The 25,921-nt window shown below is 44.7% G+C and overlaps 1 protein-coding gene across 1 annotated transcript in view; it reads right to left on the bottom strand.

Moving 5' to 3' along the window:
- Positions 1–14,586, bottom strand: part of FER (FER tyrosine kinase) — a 162,433-nt gene extending 147,847 nt beyond the window's left edge. Inside the window, exon 1 of the mRNA XM_064139965.1 lies at positions 14,467–14,586. The gene's annotated coding sequence lies outside the window, so the exon portion shown is untranslated. The remainder of the gene's footprint in view (positions 1–14,466) is intronic.
- Between the last annotated feature and the right edge of the window lie 11,335 nt (positions 14,587–25,921).

Genomic DNA, 25,921 nt, shown 5'->3' with positions numbered 1-25,921 from the left:
GTCTCCTTTTAAACACCTCCAGGGATGGTGACTCCACCACCACCCTGGGCAGCCCATTCCAATGCCAATCACTCTTTCTGTGAAAGATTCATACCAGAATGTCTCATCTAAAGTTAGGTCATTAGATAGTTGAGCAATGTCCTTGTAAGAAAAGACACATTAAACAAAACTGACAAAGACACACTATGTAAGGGTAAAGAAAACAGAACTGCCTTCATCATCTCCACTACTTAAAACACTGCACTAATCATGGACACATGCACAAAAATCTTACTAAGGGACAGTTTTGTTCATATTCAAGCAGACATTACTTAGTATTCCTGTCAAGTTATATAGTGACATTCTAAAAACAAAGTTCTGCCCATGTAAATACAAAACTTCCATTCTCCATGACCAAAAATAGAGGACATTGTGTGACACATTCAGTCATTGCAAAGAAACAGCAGCTATGCAAGCAGGTATGAAAGGAGAAAAAAAATGCAGCAGGCTACAAGCATTAGCAAATTCTCCACGTGCTTCGTAACAGAAACAAAACCACTTGATGCAAAGCTCAGGATAAAGCCTTTAGCAGCAAAACAATAGAGTCAAGTGTAAAACATTGTAGTAAATTCAGCTACGATCCTCCAATCACAAATACAAGCCAAATGGAAAAGCCAGAGTACCACTGCAATCCCAAGCAGAAATCCAAGCTGGGCAGTGAGTGGCTGCAGAGCAGCCCTGAAGAGAGGGACTTTGGGGTGCTGCTGGACAAGAAGCTCAACAGGAGCCAGCAGTGTGCACTTGCAGCCCAGAAAGCCAAGCAGAGCCTGGGTTGCAGCAGCAGAAGTGTGGCCAGAGGGCCAGGGAGGTGATTCTCCCCCTCTGCTCTGCTCTGCTGAGACCTCACCTGGAGTCCTGCATCCAGTGCTGGAGCCCCTATAAGAAAAACGATGCTGGAGTGTGTCCAGAGAAAGACCAGGAGGATGCTCAGAGGGCTGCAGCGGCTCAGCTACATGGACAGACTGAAAGAGTTGGGGCTGTGCAGGCTGGAGCAGAGGAGGCTCCCAGGTGACCTTCTTGTGGCCTTCCAGCATCTGAAGGGGGCTACAAAAAAGCTGGGGTGGAACTTTTCAGGATGTCAGGGAGTGGCAGGAGTGGGGGGATGGAGCAAAGCTGGAGGTGGGGAGAGTGAGGCTGGAGGTGAGGAGGAAGTTGTTGAGCAGGAGAGTGGTGAGAGGCTGGAATGGGTTGTCCAGGGAGGTGGTTGAGGCCCCATGGCTGGAGGTGTTTCAGGCCAGGCTGGATGAGGCTGTGTGCAGCCTGCTCTAGGGTAGGGTGTCCCTGGGCATGGCAGGGAGCCTGGGAGTGGCTGCTCCTTGTGGTCCCATGACTATACAGAAATAATTTTTAATCCCTCATCTGGTTCAAATGGGAGTCTTGTAAATAAAACCCTTAACAAAGGCAGCACCTAGGCACATTTTGATTTCAAGTATGTGTTAAAGAACTGCATGTGGTAAAATCAATTCTGAAAACAGCATTAAAAGAAACAACAGATTGGTGACACTTACAAAACAGACAAGCTTGATCTTCAGCTATTTGCACAGAAAAAGCATTTTTTTGAAAGAACCCTTCTATATCACAAGTCAGAATGAAGAATTGTATCAATATAAAAATAAAATGCAGATCTTCTCCAATTACTACTGACTTTCTATCCACAAGCTTATTTTTATCTGCATATATGTCATTAGAAGTTAAAACTGATAATAAAAGTTTAATACTGGTCTAATACTGGACTATACTAGCTAATAGATCAAAGTATAACAAAAGCTTGTAGATAAACTATACAGACATCTGTAAGAAAGAAATAAAATGTTACACAAATTCTCTAGTGTTCAAGCACAATAGAACCTGATCACTACAGACAGATTGCTACCTCAGTGTAATAAACCACTGGATAATGAGTATAAAAGAATTAAAAATATGACAAAGATAGAGCACAAAACCTAGATGATCTATTCCTTCTGGAAGTACTGCTGAGGCAGTCAAAGCCAATCCCACAAGTGGGCCTTTTAAGACTGAGGATATATAAGACATTCTCTTATAATGAAGCATCATAGAACATTTCAAGATATCAAATTAACAGTAAGAATTCACCAGAGCCAGACACTACTCAGAAGAATTGTTAAGAGCATCAAATTGCCAAACTACTAATTCTGCAGAAACATAGGCTAAAGGTGACTTAAGTGAAGAGAAATGGGAGTGGAAAATAGACATTTTTTTGAGAGCTTGACAAGGCAATCAGAGGTATAACAAAACCAGTCTATCTTCCATACCAGGCAAGCTGGGTGAAACTATACTTAAGAATTCGTAGACTGAAATAATAGGGAGGCTAAAGGAGTTGGAAGTGGTGGGGGAACAGAAGACTTCTAAAAAGCTTCTGATGCTGTCTCTCACAGAAAGCTGTTATGGAAACTAAGACTCCGCAGGGCATGATTTAAGAGACATAGAATTTGTGCCAGGACTAAGCTATTGCTCAGAATGGTCACCTGCACATCTGCCATTTCACATTATTATCTGTGATTAAGTTTGCAAAATATATTAAATGACTATGAGCAATCAAAACTGCCACATCATTAACAAACTTGCAGAAGAATCCCAGAATAATGAGCAACAAGATATACCTATTGGGGACAGAGTGGCTGGAGAGCAGCCAAGAAGAAAGGGAGCTGGGGGTACTGGTGGATAGTAGCTGAAGATGAGGCAGCAGTGTGCCCAGGTGGGCAAGAGAGCCAATGGCATCCTGGCCTGCATCAGGAACAGTGTGGCCAGTAGGACAAGGGAGGTTATTCTGCCCCTGTACTCAGCACTGGTCAGGCCACACCGTGAGTGCTGTGTCCAGTTCTGGGCTCCTCAATTCAAGAAAGATGTTGAGGTGCTGGAAGGTGTCCAGAGAAGGGCAACAAAGCTGGTGAGGGGCCTGGAGCACAGCCCTGTGAGGAGAGCCTGGAGAAGAGGAGGCTCAGGGGTGACCTCATTGCTGTCTACAGCTTCCTGAAGGGAGGTTGTAGCCAGGTGGGGTTGGTCTAATTCTGCCAGGCAACCAGCAACAGAATGAGGGGACACAGTCTCAAGTTGTGCCAGGGGATGTCTAGGCTGGATGTCAGGCGGAAATTCTTCACAGAGAGAGTGATTGGCATTGGAATGGGCTGCCCAGGGAGGTGGTGGAGTCACCATCCATGGAGGTGTTGAAGAAAAGAGTGGATGAGGCACTTAGTGCCATGGTCTGGTTGATTGGCCAGGGCTGTGGGATAGGCTGGACTGGATGAGCTTGGAATTCTCTTCCAACCTATTTGAACCTATGATTCTAAGTCACACATCAGTAAATTCACTGCAACACACTGGGAGAGAGAATGCTGGGTTATCTAATGACAGACAAAGGTCTAGTCTTTGAACATGTGTTTTCAGATACAGACTTTGAAGTGGTCAGGGTCAGGAACCATTCAGAATATTAAACTTTATTTTTCAGTGAAGAAAACAGTGAATGTAACATATTCTTACACTGCTGATACATTTGTCATGTACATGCTTTCATAGAATCATAGAATCAACCAGGTTGGAAGAGACCTCCAAGATCATCCACTCCAACCTAGCACCCAGCCCTATCCAATCAACCAGACCATGGCACTGAGTGCCTCATCCAGGCTTTTCTTGAAGACCCCCAGGGACGGTGCCTCCACCACCTCCCTGGGCAGCCCATTCCAATGCCAATCACTCTCTCTGTGAAGAACTTCTGCCTAACATCCAGCCTATACCTACCCTGGCACAACTTGAGACTGTGTCCCCTTGTTCTATTGCTGGTTACCTGGGAGAAGAGGCCACCCTCCACCTGGCTACAATGCCCTTCCAGGTAGTTGTAGACAGTAATAAGATCACCCCTGAGCCTCCTCTTCTCCAGGCTAAACAGGCCCATAAAGAAAGTAAAGCACCAGAGAAAACAGGTGATATTGATGAGATTAAAGAGCAGCTTCTGCACAAAGGTAGCTCTTTTTTTTTTGCTCTGAAAGCAGGTAAGTATGGCAGGATGCCAGATGAGAGTACTAAAAAAAAACCCCACAAACCATGATAGCACAAAGCAACATGGGATGCCAGATTCATGAAGGGCTTCCCAGAACAGAGGAGCACCAAATGACATTTTAAAGAGGCTCTTTGCCTCTTTGCCTAGTAAATAATTAGATAACAGAATTCAACGTCTAAATATTTTTGAGGCCAAGAAGCAAACTAGTTCCAAAATTATTAAAAAAATGTGAAAAGAACAGCAGAATTCCCCTATCATGACATCTCTAAACTTCAAAAGCAGGACAAACATTATTATTCTACATTTGTGAGCCTTCTTATCTGACAGTAGCAAACACTGAGCTAGACGGACTCACACAGTGCCCTCTCAATTGTCTTATCACTGCAGTTGTATATTCATACAACCCCAGCTTTTCTTAGCAGCTCTTGCAGCTGTGTTCTGGCCAAAAATGCATGCAAATACAAACAGTAAGGATGCAAGGAAAGCCAAAGAAAAGCACAGCCTCAAACGAGAGTATCTGACTAACAAGTTTTCACCGAACTCTCAATTCTGCAGCACTGCAACATTCATCTCCACACTGTATCTTAACACAAAAATGAAGTGCGCAGGGTGAGGGATGATAAAAAGCTCTACCAGCTAAAGCACAGGGTTGTTGTAGAATACAAAGAAACATATAATGCTAAAATAACCAAAAGCTGGCCACAAATTAAAACAGAATAAATACTCAAACCACTGACTCAGGCTCATTTAAAGTATATATTATACAGCGTATTAAAGAAACCTCTGAACAAGCAACAGCAATGAAAGACAACTGAAGTGTTGCATTTTCAAGAGATTCCTTGTCCTAGATGAATAGTGAATATGACGACAACTGCTAGGAAAAGTGGCAGCAAGAGTCAACACTGAAATTAAACGGTAGTCATAGTAACCTCACTGACTAATGAGTTATTCTATGTGCACAGTTAACTTATTTATTTCCTGATTTCTTTCATTCCATTGCATGCCAAATTCTCCAGTTCAAAGATAGGAAGCAATCTGAATGTATCATTTCATACTCTGACATTCATCCTTCTTAGGACAAAGTCAGAATGAACATAAGAAAGGCCCCCAAAAATCCAGGTGCAAACCCTCAACCCCAAGGCTACCTATCTCACCAGTGAAGACCAAAGGAGGAAGAACACTGACACAGTACTAAAGGTCCCAAAACTTTTCTACACACTATTTAGCAACACAGAATATTGCTAGTAGCCTCCTCTTCAAGCACTGTTGTTACCACTTGAGATTTAAGAAGAGGTGTAGCAAAACTGAAATCCATAGGACGTGAAATACTTCTCAAAGTCTAGAGGCAGTCTAAACTCTTCCCATGGCCCAGTACCAGCCAGAATTTCTTTCAGCAGCCAAAACAATTAAATTAATAATCTGACATTGATATATGAAAATACTAGTCTCCTCAGGAGGTGCATAACCTAGGAGGAAGTTCTTCACAGAGAGTGATTTCCCATTGGAATGGGCTGCCCAGGGAGGTGGTGAAGTCACCGTGCCTGGAGGTCTTCAAGAAGAGACTGGATGAGACACTTGGTGCCATGGTCTGGTTGACTGGATAGGGCTGGGGGATAGGTTGGACTGGATGACCTTGGAGGTCTCTTCCAACCTGGTTGATTCTATGATTCTATCCCTCTTCAGAAAGAAATTCAAGGAACAATCAGAGCATCTCTTCTTTCCTCCTCTGTTAAACTAATTACATCCTTCTAGTTCATTAAACCCTCCACTTAGTTAACTCACTAATCATCCACGTTCTTGAGGGCATTTGTTTCACTGGCACTACTATATCACATTTAATGTAGCTCCATTACACACAATTCTCTATAGAAAACCAGTTAACAAGGATCACAACTCCTTGAGGAAGAGTCCTGTTCTTTCCCAACTGCTATTCCAGACTGCTGAAATGCAGGCAATGTATGTAACACATTGCATGGTTCAGGGAAAGGTTTTGCCTCAAATCTTTGTTTTCTGCTCCTGAGCTGAATGACTTTACTTTCCACACACTCTGTATCCTAAAAGAAACTCACTGTGGTAACTGTGTTAAACAGGCTATGGTTAAGCTCACTGTAAGGGCAGAATCATCAGAAAGGCAGATGAGTGTACCCTCTCAGAACACTTGTAAGAGCACAAAAAGATGTCATACATACATTTTACAAGTATATACTGGAACTAACTTTTCAATGTACATGAAGAAATCTACTCCACCTTTTTTTGACAGTCAGTTTTGTTTGGGTATCATCAGTGATTTGCCATTGGAATGGGCTGCCTGCCCAGGGAAGTGGTGGAATTGCTGTCCCTGGAGGTGTTCAAGAAAAGACTGGATGAGGCACTTAGTGCCATGGTCTAGTTGATTGGATAGAGCTGGGTGATAGGTTGCACTGGATGAGCTTGCAGGTCTCTTCCAACCTGGTTGATTGTATGATCAGTTATAAAGAACATTCCCTCTGAAGGGTATTCTCACTTGAAGACGTTTAAATGGATCAACTTCCAGTTAATGGATGTTAAAAGTTGAGAACACTTAACCTCCCAGGTCTCTGGAAAAATGATACCAGAGGGCACTTCAGCAAAACAAGTACACTTGGGCTCTTCACATAGCCATTTATTTCTTATACTTAAAATTCAACCTCTCTGCAACAACAACCTAGCTGATATGGCAACAGGGTTTTTTTTTAAAATCCCCATTCTTTCACTCTGCATACCAAGAGGACTCTTTTCAGAAATTATTCTAAGCCAGTGCTCCACAGGACACAGTACAATTCATGGATATTCCTCAGGAAAAATAAAATACAACCAACGTTTAGAGAGGATAATAATGTTTCTGTTGCAGACAATGGCTATTTAGGTACCTCAGAAATTCAGAGTTCTTGCCTCACACACCTTAAGGTAAACTAACCAACTGCATCTTCAAACCTGAAGTCCCAACTTAACCTGAGAAAAAAAATCTGCAGACGGGCACAAGCCATTCTGTTGTAATAGCTGAACGTTAACAATCATCTGCTTAACCACTGCTTTGGAAAGGGTAGCTCCCACTCACTTGAAAGCAGACTAACCACATCCACACTGCAAATCCCTCCATCTCCACTAAGCTCCTCAAGTGTGGTTGAGGGGGACTTTAGTGATCATAGAATCATAGAATACACCAAGTTGGAAGAGATCTTCAAGATCAACCAGTCCAACCTATCATCCAGCCCTGTCTAATCAACTAGCCCACGGCACTAAGTGTCTCATCCAGGCTTTGCTTGAACACCTCCAGGGACAGTGCCTCCACCACCTCCCTGGGCAGCCCATTCTAATGCCAATCACTCTCTCTGACAACAACTTCCTCCTAACATCCAGCCTTGAGGCTGTGTCCCCTTCTTCTGTTGCTGGTTGCCTGGCAGAAGAAACCAACCTCACCTGGCTACAGCCTCCATTCAGGTAGTCATAGATAGCAATGAGGTCCCCCCTGAGCCTCCTCTTCTGCAGGCTGCACAACCCCAGCTCTCTCAGCCTCTGTTCACAGGGCTGTGTTCCGGGCCCCTCACCAGGTCCATCACCCTTCTCTGGACACGTTCCAGTACCTCAGCATCTCTCTTGAATTGAGGAGCCCATATATTAGAGAGCAAGAGACCACCATATCATCATGCCCAACAGAACAATGCTTTAGCAGTATGATAGGCTGGGTATGTGCTGCATGCTCTGAGGAAATCCGAAGCCTTAAGTTTGAGGACATATGGCATATGCAGATAGGATACCTCTAGAAGACAGTTCTGCATAAGACACAAATCTGTGGCAGTGTGCACCCATGAAGCAGAGCCCAGAGAAAACAACCCCATCAGCTGTCAGCAAGTTTCCTTTCAGATGCTACCAGCTGGCTCCAGAAAAACAGAGTTAGAAATTATGCAGCATGGAAAACTAAGAGGATGTGGAATCAAACTCAGATTTTGACCTTAATAAGGATGCATCTAATTACTTCCTCATATATAAAAAAGAATAATTTAGATAGATTATATTATCTGGATGCCAATGTTAAAACAGTAGCTTCATATTTACTTGACACATTTACTGCTAACAGACTTCAAATTAATCCATTCATTTAATCCAAAAAGGGTATTAGAAGATTTCTCTATCTTTGTTACAGACCTTTAGCTCTTTATAATTCTCTGCTTTTTTGGACATGCACTTCAAATCCTAGCATTTTTTTGTTTTGTTATTTGGCAAATCAGGCATTTCCTTTTATCTGGTGAACTTCCTCTGCTCAACTCACAAACAACCATATTACAGAATTTAAAGAAAATCTATCCTCCTTAGGAGAAAACACACCATTCACAGGATCAGCATACAACAAACACAGTCATACCAACAACAAACTCTTTTCTGAGGACATGCTTTTCATCTTTTACTGACAAAAAAACCCAACTCTCACAACATTCTGCTGGAAGGATAGAACAGTTGCTTTCCAATACCATTATTTACAGTGCTTAAGCTGTTATACTTTAAAGACTTTGCAGTTCGATTGACTGCACCCATTATCTTGAATTCCTGAGAGGTCCTTGGAGCCAGCAGTGTGCCCAGGTGGCCAAGAGAGCCAGTGGCATCCTGGCCTGCATCAGGAATGGTGTGGCCAGCAGGAGCAGGGAGGTCATTCTGCCCCTGTACTCTGCACTGGTTAGGCCACACCTTGAGTACTGTGTTCAGTTCTGGGCCCCCCAGTTTAGGAGGGACATTGAGATGCTTGAGCGTGTCCAGAGAAGGGCGACGAGGCTGGGGAGAGGCCTTGAGCACAGCCCTACGAGGAGAGGCTGAGGGAGCTGGGATTGGTTAGCCTGGAGAAGAGGAGGCTCAGGGGTGACCTTATTGCTGTCTACAACTACCTGAGGGGAGGTTGTGGCCAGGAGGAGGTTGCTCTCTTCTCTCAGGTGGCCAGCACCAGAACGAGAGGACACAGCCTCAGGCTGTGCCAGGGGAGATTTAGGCTGGAGGTGAGGAGAAAGTTCTTCCCTGAGAGAGTCATTGGACACTGGAATGGGCTGCCCGGGGAGGTGGTGGAGTCGCCGTCCCTGGGGCTGTTCAAGGCAGGACTGGACGTGGCACTTGGTGCCATGGTCTGGCCTTGAGCTCTGTGGTAAAGGGTTGGACATGATGATCTATGAGGTCTCTTCCAACCCTGATGATACTGTGATACTGTAATAAAAATACTGTGGGGCATTATTCCACAGTCGTGAACGTTTCAAAGCAGAAGCCACAACTTGGAAATTAGATGTTCTCTGAAAGAAACCCAAAACACTACAGAAGGTCTTAGCATAACTCACAAAAGGTTAATTTTAACAGACATAGTGGCAGTACACTACATTAAACAGATTTAAACAGCTTGACATGATATCAGATAGGATAAGCTTTAGGTATTCAAATATTAAGGTCTATCCAGAGACCACACTCTTTATCTGTTTATAGTCTCACCTCGGGTGAATTTTGTGATTTTCTGGCCCAGCAGCTAACAACTTCTCCAGCTTTGCCGCTATTAGTATGTTATTTGTGTAAGCACTGCAGCACCACATATTCTGTTAAATTATTCCTGCTTTTATTAACCATTAAATCTATGCCACTTCCTACTCTAGTCTTCCTACCAGTGAGAAAAACAACTTACTACTGTTATTCTCCATTCAAACAGCAAACATTATACATGTCATGACAAACTACCCAAGTTACAATATGCTGCTAATGTATGGAAAACATTGTCCAAATTCTCTAAAGCAGAAAGTTAGACATAAACAGAGCTGGAAGGGGGAGGAAAGCAGCAAAGCTGACAAATCAAGTACTGAAATTAAGAGATTCACAAACTGAGGATGAAAACCTAAATGCCACGCTCTTTAGAATATGCATTATGTGATCATTTAATTACTTCCACTGTGCTTTTCTCCATAAATGCCTGACTTTTTTATTAGAGATGATAGAGTGCTCACTCTAATTCAGCATTCTGCCAGAGGGGCTCCTCTTCATGACTTCATCATGCTCACTGCTGTTAAGTGTATGTCTCACAGTTTCTAAACAGGCAATTTCAGGAAACAAAGGGGTCACTTTAACACCATTCTGGATTCTATTTCTGCTGCTGGCAAAAGACTGCTTACACAACGTGCAACAATTCACAAACTCTTCACGGGCTGCCCCTACTTAAAAAGATTTTTCATTAGGTCTTAACTCTGGTAATTTATTTTGATGCTTAGGGTTAATTTCTTAAGGTCTCAGCTCTCCCTGTTAAAATAAATAGCTTTCAAAACCACAATATAAAAAAGGTAGTGATCAAACTATAACAATTACAAAACAGCATACAAAAGTTCTGTCTTCAGACCAAGAATTGATTACTACACAGAAAAGTGCCTAATACATTATAAACTATTAAACAGTTATTTGTCAAGTATTTCCCTTGCTAGTGCTTAATATTAGAAGGTTCCAAATGGACTGAATCATTTAGAAAGCTATAGAGTATACCTAAAGGACAGATAAAGAGCACACATGCAGTGTTTCTATTCCTCCCTTAAGATCATCGTAATGGAGAACTATGTCACAAGAAACATGTCACAGTATGCAACTACTGCTGTGACTCCACATTCACTCTACCAACAACATAAGGGCGAGACTTGGTCTGCATAGTAGCTCTCCCTTCCACTAAAAAAATAGCACATCAGAAAGCCTAACAAAATCCTTTAGCTGTGCAGGGTTTGATTCCACAATACAGCCAAGATTAAGCAGCCAGTTTGTCTTGCTAACATTTCAAAGACAGAAAATCTGACAACTGGCCAGAAAACAGTCACTGAATCACAGTATAGTTACACGTATAGAGAACTATCTCTACACATGGCTGCGGCAATCATCTGTGTGTCGTGAGCATGTTAGTAACAAGCATGGATGTTGGAAACAAGGTTAAAAATTGTATGTGGTTAAACCATTTGTCATCTTCCCTCTAGTACAGAAAGGCATGAAGTACATGAAGGAGGCTGGTGACTACAGAGCAAATGGTAATCTGAGATCCAAAGCAGAATGGTGCTACAAAGCATAATTGACTGAGATTAATAACAGCATTGTTTTTATTTTTTAGGGAATGTATTTATCAGGGAAACCCACAGGACTGAGAAAATCCCTGTTATTTCAGATGTATTACACTCAAACTCAACCTAAACTTTGCATTTAAACTTGCAGGACAAATTAGAAAATATTAGGATCATGCTGACAAATATAACGTTAAAATCCTCCATCCCATGAAGTTGTCCTGAAAGAAAAAAAGGAGAAAAGGAGAAAAGAAAAAGAAATCAAACTAACATCAGAGGAAAAAAAAAAAAAAAAGGGGGGGGGGGGGGGGGGCGGAATCAAAGAACCCATTTAAAGAATCACCTTTGCTGTTTTCTAAGAGATTTTCAAAACTTCCTATGCATTTGTGTGACCACACAAGTAGGCTCTTCAAAAGATTGTTTCTCAAACCATGGAAAAAAAAAGCTTTGAATCCCACTGATTCAGGAGTAATTTACTTTTGTTTTAAGTTACCAAAATAAATCTCTCTAAAGACACGCTACAAGTATCTAATGCAAATGCTAAAAGAGCAGAAATTTGCTGCATGCTTGCACACCCAGTATTTTAAACTTCCTAATAAGATGGTGACCACTCAACAATTCGTAGACTATCTCTACTGTACAGCAAACCTCTCCATTAAGTTTTCAGCATCCATTTTTATGAGGCAAATACATAAAAAATACGATTAAGGCAGTACTAGGTGGAGAGGTTTAAGATAGGAGTATATAAACAGTTTACTTCCTGTTACAATGAACTTAGACTTTCCTCTCTTCCCTCGCTGCTTCTCCTCCCATAAAAGCCAAAGAATCCCCTTCCCTCCCCCTCGAACAACTTGGCAAACACTGCAAAAAAGACTCCTCCCTGCTTAGTGGTGACCTCATGCAGCTAGCCCATCTCCTTGTACGGAGCAACGCCAGGCTCGCCGCCAGCCTTCTCCGCCTTCATGCTGATACCGCAAACATACCTTCCTTCACCCCGATACTTTTCGGCTGAAAAGAACATCGCTAAGCGGCAACAAGCAGGGGGGGCTGGCCGGGCAGGAAGAAGAGGTCTCCGCATGGACACAGAACAGACCAACAGATTCCTGCTCCAAACTCGCGTCTCGCACAAACTCATTTCCTATCACCAAAGCACCTCTCCTCTCCATTACACAAAGAACTAAACTGAACTCAGAACATTTTTTAGTATGGAAATACATCCTATGTTACACAACTGCAGCACAACCCCATATAGCTGATTCTCACTTCCTGGCATTCTCTTTACTCCAGTGAGGCAGAAATTCCTCCCCTCTTAACAAAGACCCGTCTTATCTTCCCTTGCATTACCCTACTTTAAAATCATCTCCTTTTTCAGCCTCTCTTTACTTCCAAGTATCTCCTCAGAATAATTTCAACACGATCTGTTTATACACTAGAAATCCAAGTATCAACTGACAAACAACCACCCTTTGAGAGCTTCAGTTGTGACATGAAGATATACTTGGAAGAAAGCAGAAAAACATCCTGGTGGTGCTTAACAGTTAAATGGTAACCTTGTACATAAAAGACTTGAATATTACCAAAGCTCAGCTCCTGCGGGGTTAACTTTCCATGTGATCTCCTGGACTACTATGTCCAGCTCCTGAGACCTCAACAAAGGGAAGACAGCAACCTTTTGGAATGGGTCCAGAGGAGCGTCACAAAAATGATTATAGAGATGAACACCTCTGCTGAGAAAAGGCTTAGAGAGATGGAGTTGTCCAACCTGGACAAATGAACGCTCCAGTGGGACCTTAACGAGGTCTTTCAGTGACACCTGTGAGTAAAACGGGGACAGACTTTTTAGCAGAGCTTGCTGTCACAGAGTTAAGTGGCAATGGTTCTAAACCAAGGGCAGATGTAGTGAAACACCAAAACAGGTTAACCACCGAAGTGCTCCCCACCCCTGTAAACATTCAAGGTCAGACTGGATGGGGCTTCCAAGCAACCTATTCTAGTTGAAGATGTTTCTGCTCACTGCAAGGGGAGTTGGACTAGATGACTTTTAAAGGTCCCTTCCAAAGCAAACTGTAACAGTACTGTCAAGTTGCTTCAACACATTAAATTTACAATGAGAGGGAATATCTATCTGTCTCACTAACAATAATCATTAAAGTAATTCAACCTGCAATACGTTTGTTATTTTCAATTTGCTTTGACTGTTAGTGGATTAGAAGTATGAATGTTTCATCTCCTTGAGTCTGTACCAACCATCTCTTTATTAGATATTACTTAGTATGTACAATAAACTGAAAATAGTATTAACTACATTAAGCAAAAACCTTCAGACTTCACCTAGGTTCTTCTTACATGGCAAACTGTTACAAGAAATTGCCTTGCAGCATGGCAGAGTAAAAAAAAGTTAGATCAAAAAGCTGTGCTGCCTTCTTGCAAACAGAAGAGCTGGCTATTAACATAGGATGTGTCATTTCTATGGGTATAAATTCAAACAAAACAGAAACATACTCCAACATCAAAAAGGATGTTTATTGCTTTTCTGTATATTGCCTACTCAAATACCAATATGCGAGCATTTAGGACCCCCGCAGATTTCAAACCCACAAACACGCAAAGCATAAAAACCAAACCCAAAACACATAAGAAAACCCTCTAAGGGAGTAGCACCAAAAAGACCCTAGATACGCAAGCTGTAAATCAAATGCACAAGCTAGGAAATCCGCTCAGCTCTAAGCATTGTCGAGGTGTGCGGGGGAGGTAAGGAAGGGGCGGGGGGGAACAGAACAGAGGAGCCACATCAGGACTGGGGGGAGACGCAGGACACATCAAAGTTTCCAGCGGCAACGGGCGCGTCCTCACATTATTAACAGCTGATACAGCCTGGTCGGCGCGTCGCGGAGCAGCCAGCGCACGGGAAGGTGAAGAGATATGCCAGGAATCGGCGGAGATACGCGCTGCAGCAACCGGACGAGTCTGCTCTTCCCCTCCCTTTGCCTTCCAGCCCGAACCTCGTCGGCCCGCGGTGTCGCTCTGACCCCGTACAGGGATCCCCACCCGCCGCGCTGCCTGCCCCGGCGGGGTGGATCCACCGATGGAGGAGAGGCGCCCCTGACGCCTCCCCGCGCCACCGCCGCCACCGCAGAGGAAAGCGCTGGTGGCGCCGGTGTCCGCCCCGCCCGCCGCAGGTAAACCTGCTCGCGGGGCCTACCCGCCCCCCTCCACCGGCTGCCCCCTCAGCGGACGGGCAGAACACTGCTGGGGGGAGGGCTGGCCGCCCCCTCGCCCCGGCACCGGTCCCGGGAAGCGGGAACTAGCGGCGGCGCCACCACGCCGCATACGGCACCTACCTACCTGACAACTCGAGCCCCTCCACCGCCGCTGACGCCGAGCCCCACCAGCGGCACGTGACCGGCGCGGGCCAGTCAGCGCCAGGCCGCTCGCTCCCTGCCGGCCAATCGGAGCGCTCCTGGCCTGCCGGTGACGCTGTGCCGCTGGGGGCCAGTCCGCGGGGGAAGCAGCGTCACTGCCGCCCCCGCCCGGCCCGGAGGGACACCGCGATTGGACGGCAGCCGTGCAGCCCCGCCCCCGCCGCGCCCTGCCTCCGTATCCCAGCAACGGCCTCCGCGCGGCCTCCGGGAGCCGCGCCCGGGGAGAGGTCAGCGCTGGGGGAGCACGGGCGCGGGTCCGATCGAGGGCTTAATAACTGCTAAGGAGTGTTTGCCCTTGTAATTACAACACCACAAGGCAGCGTACACCGGGCTTAAAGCATCTGTATAAATGCTAGAGTACTGCGCCTGGAGTACTGCGTCCAGCTCTGCAGCCCCTGGGACAAGAGGGATGTGGAGATGCTGGGGTGTGTCCAGAGCAGGGCCAGGAGGATGCTCAGAGGGCTGCAGCGACTCTACTGTGAGCACAGACTGAAAGAGTTGGGGCTGTGCAGGCTGGAGCAGAGGAGGCTCCCAGGTGACCTTCTCGAGGCTTTCCAGCATTTGAAGTGGGCTACAAGAAAGCTGGGGAGGGACTTTTCAGGCTGTTAGGGAGTGACAGGACTAGGGGGAATGGAGCAAAGGTGGAGGTGGGGAGAGTGAGGCTGGAGGTGAGGAGGAAGTTGTTGGTGATGAGAGTGGTGAGAGGCTGGAATGGGTTGCCCAGGGAGGTGGTTGAGGCCCCATGGCTGGAGGTGTTTCAGGCCAGGCTGGCTGAGGCTGTGTGCAGCCTGCTCTAGGGTAGGGTGTCCCTGGGCATGGCAGGGGGGGTTGGAACTGGCTGCTCCTTGTGGTGCCTTCCAACCCTGACTGATTCTGTGATTTTGTGTCATTTCTGGGCTACTACTTACTGTGGAAATACAGGTGTGAACATAAAAGAAACATATGGGACTAAGAGATGGCAAATCCTGAAGAACTGACTCCTGGGCACCACATCCTATCTTTTGTAACAAATTGTTTTTATAGCAAATGCAAAAATTAATTCATAATACAAAGCCTGATACTATGATGCATTTCAGAAGAGCAGGTTTGACTAAAATCTGACTAAAGTTACAGACAATTACCGTTTCACAAGAAGTTGCCAGTCACTAGTGTTTAGAAATGGGAATATAACAAAATAATTATGTGGGCATGTGCTAGTTTGAAGCTAGCTAGAATGTTTTGGTGAGAAGAATTAGATTACAGGCTGAGAAAGGGAAACAATGGTGCTGTCTGCTTCACCCAAACCATCACAGGGCAGAGCAATCATATTCCAATCCACAGCATCTTTGCAAACTGGAGAGTCCAAACACAAATCATGAAACTCTGCTATGTGCAGTTTTCTACCTCTGTTTAAGTCATTTCTGCCTTTTTCTTCCAAAGCATCACATAGAAATAACATTTGTTTTCTTTACCTCTATCAAATGGGAAGGAATTAAATTCTTTTGTACCTTATCCATACTCACCTGAGACCTATATATCATTAAAAGCAAGTTTGAGTGATACTACGAAACCAACATTATTTTGTGGCAAAAGGTAGGGTCCTATGTTGTACTTTACATTTGGATGTTTTTTGACAGTGTCCTATTTAGGATAAAAGCATAGAATTGACATAAATGGTTGCTGTCTGTGTACCCACCAGACCACTGCAGTTAATTTAGCTCTCTTGGATACTCACCAAGGTTTGTAGAGGTTCTCCTACGTACCTCTGAGTTTCTCATCACTCCGCAGCTTGTGTGTCGTCTTCCATTCACACAGTGTGATGATCCATTGGTAAAAAGGGTTAGATCCATGTTCTCTAGAGGTTAATCCTGCAGATACTCCCATGGGTGGCTGGAGTCAAACACCACCCAAGTACAGTCATGATGTGGTTTACCACCTGAGTGAAAAGGCAGTAAAGCTGCTAAATTTAAAACATAGATCTTTTTAAAAATAATATTATCTGCATTCAAAAACATTAGTTCATAGTGATGTCCTATTTCTAGGGAAGATACTGTGTAGCATGTTGCTCAAGAATTGGTTCTACTTCGTGCAGGACATGCAGGTTGTTCAGTAACCCAGTACTGATAGCCTAGATTTCTCTAGCATAGTTGTTGTAGCTGTTGCTTTCCATGAGTATTATTCTCTGCCACTACAACTACCTGAGGGGTGGTTGTGGCCAGGAGGAGGTTGCTCTCTTCTCTCAGGTGGCCAGTGCCAGAACGAGAGGACACAGCCTCAGGCTGCAGAAGGGGAGATTTAGGCTGGAGGTGAGGAGAAAGTTCTTCCCTGAGAGAGTCATTGGACACTGGAATGGGCTGCCCGGGGAGGTGGTGGAGTCGCCGTCCCTGGAGCTGTTCAAGGCAGGACTGGACGTGGCACTTGGTGCCATGGTCTAGCCTTGAGCTCTGTGGTAAAGGGTTGGACTTGATGATCTATGAAGTCTCTTCCAACCCTGATGATACTGTGATACTGTGACACCTGAGTTGAGTAATAAGCCATGTGTAGTGTTTATCTAGCTTTTGACCAAGGGTTCCACTGGTTCCTCCTTTGCTCTGACGTACAAATAATTCAGAAGACTTGGAATAATCCAGAATAATTTTGCTTCACTACTGAAGCAGAAACTATGTTGCTTGAAAAGCCTTTTCACTCTCTGGACCCCACTGTATTAACTTTATTTCTTTAACCTTAAGAATGTCTGTCAATGCCTTACTTAACTCCCCTAGCCCCACATACTCCTACAATAGTCTGGACCTGTTCTGGGTCTAATAATCATAGTAATTCTTTTAATACAAATTCTAAATATTTTACTTCCTCTTGCCACAGGTGAAACTCACAAAGAGGTGTATAGTGACCTTTTTCTATTGGTAAGAAATACACAAATATCTCCCAAGATGGCAAGTAATAAACCATCCACATATTGCATAAGTCCTCATTTGCCTGATAATTCTATCACTTAAATCATTTTCCAGTATTTATGAAGCAAGTGTCAGACACCCTGCAAACCCTTGTGAGAAATGCACCCATGTTAATTGTTGTCATAGAATCATAGAATCAAGCAGGTTGGAAGAGACCTCCAAGATCATCCAGTCCAACCTAGCACCCAGCCCTAGCCAGTCAACCAGACCATGGCACTAAGTGCCTCATCCAGGCTTTGCTTGAACACCTCCAGGAACGGTGCCTCCACCACCTCCCTGGGCAGCCCATTCCAATGCCAATCACTCTCTCTGACAACAACTTCCTCCTAACATCCAGCCTAGACCTCCCCTGGCACAAATTCACACTGTGTCACTTTCTTCTGTTGCTGGTTGCCTGGCAGAAGAGACCAACCCCACCTGGCTACAGCCTCCCTTCAGATAGTTGTAGACAGCAATGAGGTCACCCCTGAGCCTCCTCTTCTGCAGGCTGCACACCCCCAGCTCCCTCAGCCTCTCCTCATAGGGTTTGTGTTCTAGGTCCCTCACCAGCTTTGTTGCCCTTCTCTGGACACCTTCCAGCACCTCAACATCTCTCTTGAATTGAGGAGCCCAGAACTGGACACAGCACTCAAGGTGTGGCCTGACCAGTGCTGAGTACAGGGGCAGAATAACCTCCCTCATCCTACTGGCCACACTGCTCCTGATGCAGGCCAGGATGCCATTGGCTCTCTTGCCCACCTGTGCACACTGCTGGCTCATCTTCAGCCTAAGCAGCAGTTAAATCAGTCACAGTAAAATATCTTGTCTGATGTGGTATTTGTAAATCTGTGGTAGAGGGATTGGGCACTTTGTTCTTACTGAGTTCCTTCACACTCTTTGGGTAGGCCATCATCTTACAGTAGATAGATGTTGACACTTACACCTTCTTTCTCTGGCTCTGGCCTTGTCTTAGCCAAATAGATAGAAGTTCTACACAAGTTAACAGGTTGAAGACTAAGGCTTCAGTGTATCTAGCTACTCATGCTAAGTAAGTAAAGCTAAGCAAAGTATGCAGAGTTCTGTGGAGCAACACCTTGACACTTATCAGGAAGAGCACTTCCTGGCTCTACTCTCTGGAACAACAGCAACTATTTACAGTATCACTGTATCAGTATCACAGTGTCATCAGGGTTGGAAGAGACCTCACAGATCATCAAGTCCAACCCTTTACCACAGAGCTCAAGGCCAGACCATGGCACCAAGTGCCACGTCCAATCCTGCCTTGAACAGCTCCAGGGACGGCGACTCCACCACCTCCCCGGGCAGCCCATTCCAGTGTCCAATGACTCTCTCAGGGAAGAACTTTCTCCTCACCTCCAGCCTAAATCTCCCCTGGCGCAGCCTGAGGCTGTGTCCTCTTGTTCTGGTGCTGGCCACCTGAGAGAAGAGAGCAACCTCCTCCTGGCCACAACCTCCCCTCAGGTAGTTGTAAAAATACCTGAAAAAAACCCCTGTGTCTGTCTTCTGCTCTCACATGGCTCATATTCCCTGAGCTAACCCTCTAACTCCTGCTGGCTTCCCAACTACCAAAGAATTTTCAGCCTATTTGCCCATAATTGCGAGCCTAGAAGCTAGTACTTAGAGGATTTGCTGCTTAAGCAACAGAACTCTTGGCCTGTTTGGTTAACCTTGAGGCTTCCAAAATCCTTTAAATTGTGTTCTTCTGGTTGCTGCAACTCTTTGGGTACACTGCCACTCCCCTGCTCAGTCAGAACATTTTCATCATTTTGCATGCTTCTTTTACACTTTTGCATACACTTCATACAAAGAAGTTGTCAACTCTCATTCAAATCACCCAGTGAACTGGAACAAAATCTATGCCACTGCCCATGAGAAGATGTTGTGTCTCCATCAGGTGGATGTGGATCCTGAAGTGTTGCTCTCTGAAACTGTGGAACATTTCCTTCTGTATGTTAAGAAAGCAGAGGATGATCCCCAGTGGCAGGACATTCTGCAGGCTGTGAAGCAGCTGAAGAAGGAGCTGCAAGGTCTGAGGTAAAGGAAGGAAGATCTGAGGCAGTGAGCTGGGTAGCGCCGCAGTCTTCCACCCACCTGCTGTAGTGCTGCAGTTTTGAAGTCAGGTCTTAAAACCTGGTCTGAGAACACATTTAAAAAGCAACAGAAGTGGTGGCAGAGAGGAAGAAAAGCCTGCATGAGGCACCTAGTGCCATTGACTGGGTAGGGCTGGGTGCTAGGTTGGGCTGGATGCTCTTGGAGGTCTCTTCCAACCTGGTTGATTCGTTGATTCTATGATTCTGTCTGGTTTATTTCTTTATTTCTTTCTCATTGCCTACACTTCTTGGATGTGACATAGGTGGTATGTGCTGCTGGCACTCAAGTTGAAGTTATTCTTATGTTATTCTTAAAGGACAGCTACTGTAGCATTATATTACTTTGAGAGCAATAACAACATTAAATTAAATTACATGCCTGGAGGGGAAATACAAATATAGGAAAGTGGAAGTTCATCATTATCACTCTTTCGAAATGCAGAGTAAAACGAGATTCATCACTAAATCATTAAGAAAAATCTCTTGGAAATACTAAAATATTTTGTTGTATGCAACTCAGTAATATAGGGAAGTCATTATAGAGTTATACTTAGAATGAATGATTGCAAAGACCTGTCTGTGAGGGATAAAAACGACATGTTGAGGTAAAAAAACCTCAGCAACCTCAGGCTTTTGACCAACAATATGGCTTCTTGATGCTCTACAAGGGCATATTAATTCTTTCCTGCTGAGCTGGATTTGCTGCAGTGCATTGGTGAGTTAGGCATGAATGAGAATCTTTTTCCAAACTATTGAACAGCTTTGGAAAAAAAATCAGTTTGCCATAGTACTCACTTCTTCACTATGTATTAGCACTATTAATTTAAATAAATACAGTGATAAGACTTAATACTCCTAAAAAATGGTGTGTGAAAGCACTGAAGCCTTTCTGTCAGGAAGAGGACCTGTCACTGCCACGATTATGAAAACTAATGCTTCTTCTAATGAGTCTCTAGAGAATAATACCATAAAATTCAGACACATTAAAGCAATTAAACAAAGATCATGTGAGTACAGATCTGAGCAAACAGCTGAACTGTCTTTTCACCTCTGCCATAGACAATGTGCTTAAGCAAAGCTCTCTCTGCATCGGTATTTCTGTCTATAAATGGCAACATCAATAGTTCCCTTGATGTTAGAAGGATGTTAGAAGGCACAGATTGTTAATATTTATAAAGCACTCTCAACTTCTTGTATGGAAAAGGTAGAAAAAATGTGGATAGTAGTATGCAGAGTAAGGATATTTTAGTTATTCTAGCAATGGTAATAGAAATCTGATTTTCATGTTATTTTTACAGATTTTCACTATTACTTGCTATGTTTTTCTACCCTTCTTTTTCTCCCACCCCCATTTCGTACTTCGTATTCTGAATTTCAATGTCTGTTGCTATGACAACACCATGATCTGACTAGTGCTGCCTTCAGACCCTTTTCAGATCTGTGCTGTGCTATTTAAAGACACAGATTTTGTCTCTGAGGTGCCAGGAGATTGCCTTAGAACTACCAGAAAGGGTTTTCCCAATCATAAGCTGTGGTGCAGATACACGTTCCTAAATCCTGGCAGTTGCCATTGTATTTCTATCTCTGTACATATTACTTTCAACAAATGCCTCTCTAGGGCATGGCAGCTAAATTGAAGATTAAATGATTAATAGAAGGAAGCACATTTGTCAGTTGTTCCATACACATACACACACATATATATAGAATCGTAGAATCAGCCAGGTTGGAAGAGATCTCTGAGATCACCCAGCCCAACCTAGCACCCAGCCCTATCCAGTCAACCAGACTATGGCACCAAGTGCCCCACCTAGGCTTTGCTTGAACACCTCCAGGGACGGTGCCTCCACCACCTCCCTGGGCAGCCCATTCCAATGCCAATCACTCTCTCTGCCAACTTCCTCCTAACATCCAGCCTAGACCTGCCCTGGCACAAATTCACACTGTGTCCCCTTGTTCTGTTGCTGGTTGCCTGGCATCAGAGCCCAACCCCACCTGGCTACAGCCTCCCTTCAGATAGTTGTAGACAGCAATGAGGTCACCCCTGAGCCTCCTCTTCTGCAGGCTGCACACCCCCAGCTCCCTCAGCCTCTCCTCACAGGGCTGTGCTCCAGGCTCCTCACCAGTTTCGTTGCCCTTCTCTGGACACCTTCCAGCACCTCAACATCTCTCTTGAATTGAGGAGCCCAGAACTGGACACAGCACTCAAGGTGTGGCCTGAGCAGTGTTGAGTACAGGTTCAGAATAACCTCCCTCGTCCTACTATTCACACTATTCCTGATGCAGGCCAGTGTATATGTGTGTGTGTGTGTGTGTGTGTGTGTGTGTGTACATGCATATAAATACACAAATTGTCAGGCACACATACATGTATACATACAGAAATTGATTTTCAGCTGTGTGCAGGCTGGAATCTGTCACAGAAATCCTTAGAGAGGCAAAAGAAGAGATCAAGTTCTGTTTAAATTTAAAAGAATGAATTAAAATTCAGCAGACACAAAGAAAGATTACTGATTATGCAAAAAAATAAATCAAATTATGGTTTCCTTGTGAAAAGGAGTTTCTGATCCTCGCTGAAACAAGCCATGTAATAGAGGACCCACTCATAATCCAAAGATAAGGACAAGCACTCAAATCTCTGATTTGTTGACTGGAGTCATAGGCTTCAATTTAGTGTGGGGTCAGAGATATGCAGCTCAAGTACAAGAACAGACAAGCAGTAATCCAAATGCAGATTCCATATTTTGCACTGCATCAGCTAGTATTAAAGGAGGGGATGGGAGTCTCGTAGTTATGTTCCTGAGCACTTAGATGAGCTTAAAGATTAATTAAAGAGTTTATGCAATGTCATTACAAGGCCCCCATTCCCAAGATGATAAGCCCCAGTTTTATCCTGTATGTAGATGTCATCACAAACACTGTTTTTGTTTTCCTTTTTCTAGCTGTATGGAGGAAGCATTGCTAATCCATAATATTACACTCTTGACTAGTAATAATAAAAGTGCCATCTGCTGAGGAAATTTGTTTCAAATTCCCCTCCAGCTGTTGACTGGATAGCTAGTTATTACTTTAAAGCTTGAGGAATAATAATGTCTTTGCTAAATGCCAGTCCTTGAAAGTCACAGGATTTATATCTTGCCTGGATGTGCTAGTCTGAGCCTAGCTGGTACATTTTGGTGAGAAGAATTAGATTATAGGCTGTGAAAATAAACAATGGTGATGTCTACTGCACTCATAGGCTTGCTGAGATGGATTAAAAACAAGAACATAAACATAGACAAGGCTGTTGCTGTGTGTCTCTGGCTGCCTGCACTTTTCTCCCTAACCTGCTGTCTGTGTAACTAATACTTCTGCTTCCTAACCCCTCTGGCCGATCCTCCAAACTCACCCTGAACATAAAGCAAAGTCTGGGATAAGGTAGGGGGGGGGGGGAAGGAAGTGGAAGGGTGGTTGGGAGCCCCTCCTGGGGACTCTGGTTCTGGGAGGGCTGTTGTGTTTCTCTATTACTTTTTAACTTCTCTATTTCTGTCTATAGCTGTAGATATTGTAACTATCTCCTTGTATACTGTGCTAAGCTGTGAATATGAAGCTTCAATCTCTGATTTCCAGACACTCAGACTAGTCTGGGTGATTTCTGTAGTGTGTGTGTGGGGCAGGTAACATCCAAGCCATCACACTGGAGAATCACATGGTACAGAAGCCACCTTAAAAGAGATAAGCAGTGTTAAGCAAATTAATTGTCCAACTGCAAAAAAAAGAAAGGTGACAGCAGTACTTTGGTCTACTTCTGGCACACTAAGATCTCTGCTGGCATTTTCTCTCAGACTGTAGGTTCATTATGTGAAAAACTTTGGACACAATACCTTAAAATCAGTACTACTCCCTCTGCCACCCTTCCAGTGTCGCGGAGGGGTATTCTTCTGCCTACGCCAGTTTTGGCAGAGGGGAGAAATTAATTGGTGCAAGATAATATTCTATAAAAATATATATTTATTAAACTCAATATTCTGAACTCTGCCATCCCCAACCACTGTAATATTAATATTTAAAAGATTCTACATGGTCATGAAAACATTCTAGGATTAATATCTACAGTAACTTGTTAATAACTAGCAAACATTCAAACTATAAACAGAGAGAGGAGTTTCCCCGTGGCTTAATGCCACTTGAGGGTCTATATACTATTCACCCAGCAGAGTGGGTTGGAAACTCTTTCTGCTCTATGGCAGAGACAATAGAATATTACAGAGGCGTTAAAGCATTCACTTACAACTCTTATTAATTATCAATCACCCTCTGGGGCCACATCACAGCCTGTGCCAGTGTCCAAACTTCAGGGGAGCTTTGCCTGTGGACTTTGAGGATGGAATCCTGCTGGCTTGTGGGGAAAGGATGAGTCTTCCTGGCCTCTGGGGAAATGACTGACCTTGTTCTCCAGGCGAAGGATGCAATCTCTGCCCTTGTCTCCTGGCTTCTTCTGGATGCTGTGTCCAGGGATTCTTAGGCAGGGTCTCAGGTGCAGGACAAGGATGCCGTGCAGTCTGAGCATGGTCTAAAGGTGGCCAGCAGGCCAATAGCGTGCAGACAATTGGAGTCTGTTTCTTGGTAACTTGGTGGCAATGGCGCTTACCAGGCAATGATAGGCAGCAGGCATGCAAGGTGTGCGCAGTTGCTCTGGAGTCTGCGCTCCATAGGTAAAGGCAGGTGGTACAGGATCTGGTCCTGATAACACTGTGGCATGCAAGTGTGCACAGCTGGCTGGGAGACTATGGGTTCCACCTATATACAGGCAGGCTTAAGTGAGCTCTGCAAGTAAGTAAGCAGGCAGGGGAGTCTGAGCTGCAAGTGAGTCAGAGCTATGCAGGGAGCCCAAGCTGCAAGGTAGCGTGAGCAGGGGCATCCGAGTGTGGGGGTCTGAGCAGGTTGTTTACCTGTGCACCCCTATTTATTGAATGTGGGCCGAGATTAATGGCCCCTTGGCCACCAGAATGACCAATCAGGTTGGCAGTCAGCCAAGCCTTACCATAATAGGCAAAAGCCACTTGCCTGGACTTTCCCCCAACGTGGTGATCACATGGGCTTACATCAGGGAAGCACGAGCTGGGTGTGTGGGGCTTACACAACCTGTTTACAACCAGGGGTCCTGGCAGGCCAGACTTTATGGCACCAGGTCTGTTGTGCCTCTTTTATCCATTTAATGTGTTTACCTCAGGTTTGGACAGAAAAACATGTCCAGGCAAGGCATAAATAAGCCTATTTTTGGGCCTACAGTCCCTCCACGACATCCAGTAACAAATATTCCTTGCTTTGATGTTCAGCATTTAATTTCCTCAATTCTGGCCTCCCAGAATTCTTTATGCAGTGGTTTTACAGTTCTGCAAAATAGATAAGAGAGATGACTAAGCTTAAAAGATACTCTTGCTATCATTTTTAGACATATATTATTCTTCATGTAAGTCTTGTCACCCATTTTAAAACCAGCTGTGTTCCCCACCAGACAATTAGTTGGGTGAGCATAACTCAGCTTCAGAAGGCTAGATATGAGTAGTCACAGAAGAGAATTAAGGGTGGCAATACTGTGGTGGAGGGGCTGCAGCCCCGAAGCTGAGGCTTCCCTATGCCCCTACATGCCTAGACATGCTTTTCTGCCAGGACCCATGGCAGTAAACAGGTTGTGTAACACACACATACCCACCCCATGTATCCCTGGGGTCCGCCCAGGTGATCCCCATATTTGGGAGGGTCCAGGCAAACAGCTCCTGCCTATTAAGGTGAGGTTTGGCTTACTGCCAACCTGATTGGTCACTTTACATGACCAAAAGGGGCCACGAATCTCAGCCCAGAGTCTATAAAGAGGGGTGCAAAGGTGCACCACGTGTTCAGAGGTTCAGACTTAGCTGTTCAGACCCAGCTCTCTGATCCACATTGCAGCTCTGACCTGCTTGCAAGGCCTAGACATAGGATCTGGCCCTCACTTACATACTCACAGAGGCTCTGCCCTCTTGCATTGATCTCAAGGTGCAGTTAATCTGTCTGAGTACCTTTGGAAGCAGAGCACATTCACGCCTGCACCTGATACATATATGGGGAGCAGAGAGCCCCTAAGCCTGGAGCTATCTCGATTTATCCATGGAGCTCAGTCTCCCAGCAGCCTGGCACACACTGCATGCCTGCTGCTATAGCCTGGAGAATCAGCTCAGCAGACCTTCCAGATTGTCTGCAAACCCACGAGCACAGCCTGCTAGCTGTACAGAAGACCATGCCAGAAGCTGCATGGACAAATCCTTCTCCTGTTCCTGGAATCCTGCCAGCTGACCATCCCTGGACACACAGCATCCATTAGACCAGCAGCATC

The sequence above is a fragment of the Pogoniulus pusillus genome, chromosome Z (assembly GCF_015220805.1).
Source record: "Pogoniulus pusillus isolate bPogPus1 chromosome Z, bPogPus1.pri, whole genome shotgun sequence".
NCBI lineage: Eukaryota > Metazoa > Chordata > Aves > Piciformes > Lybiidae > Pogoniulus > Pogoniulus pusillus.
Note: the sequence above shows the minus strand (reverse complement) of the source record. Positions and strands in the feature narration are given on the sequence as shown.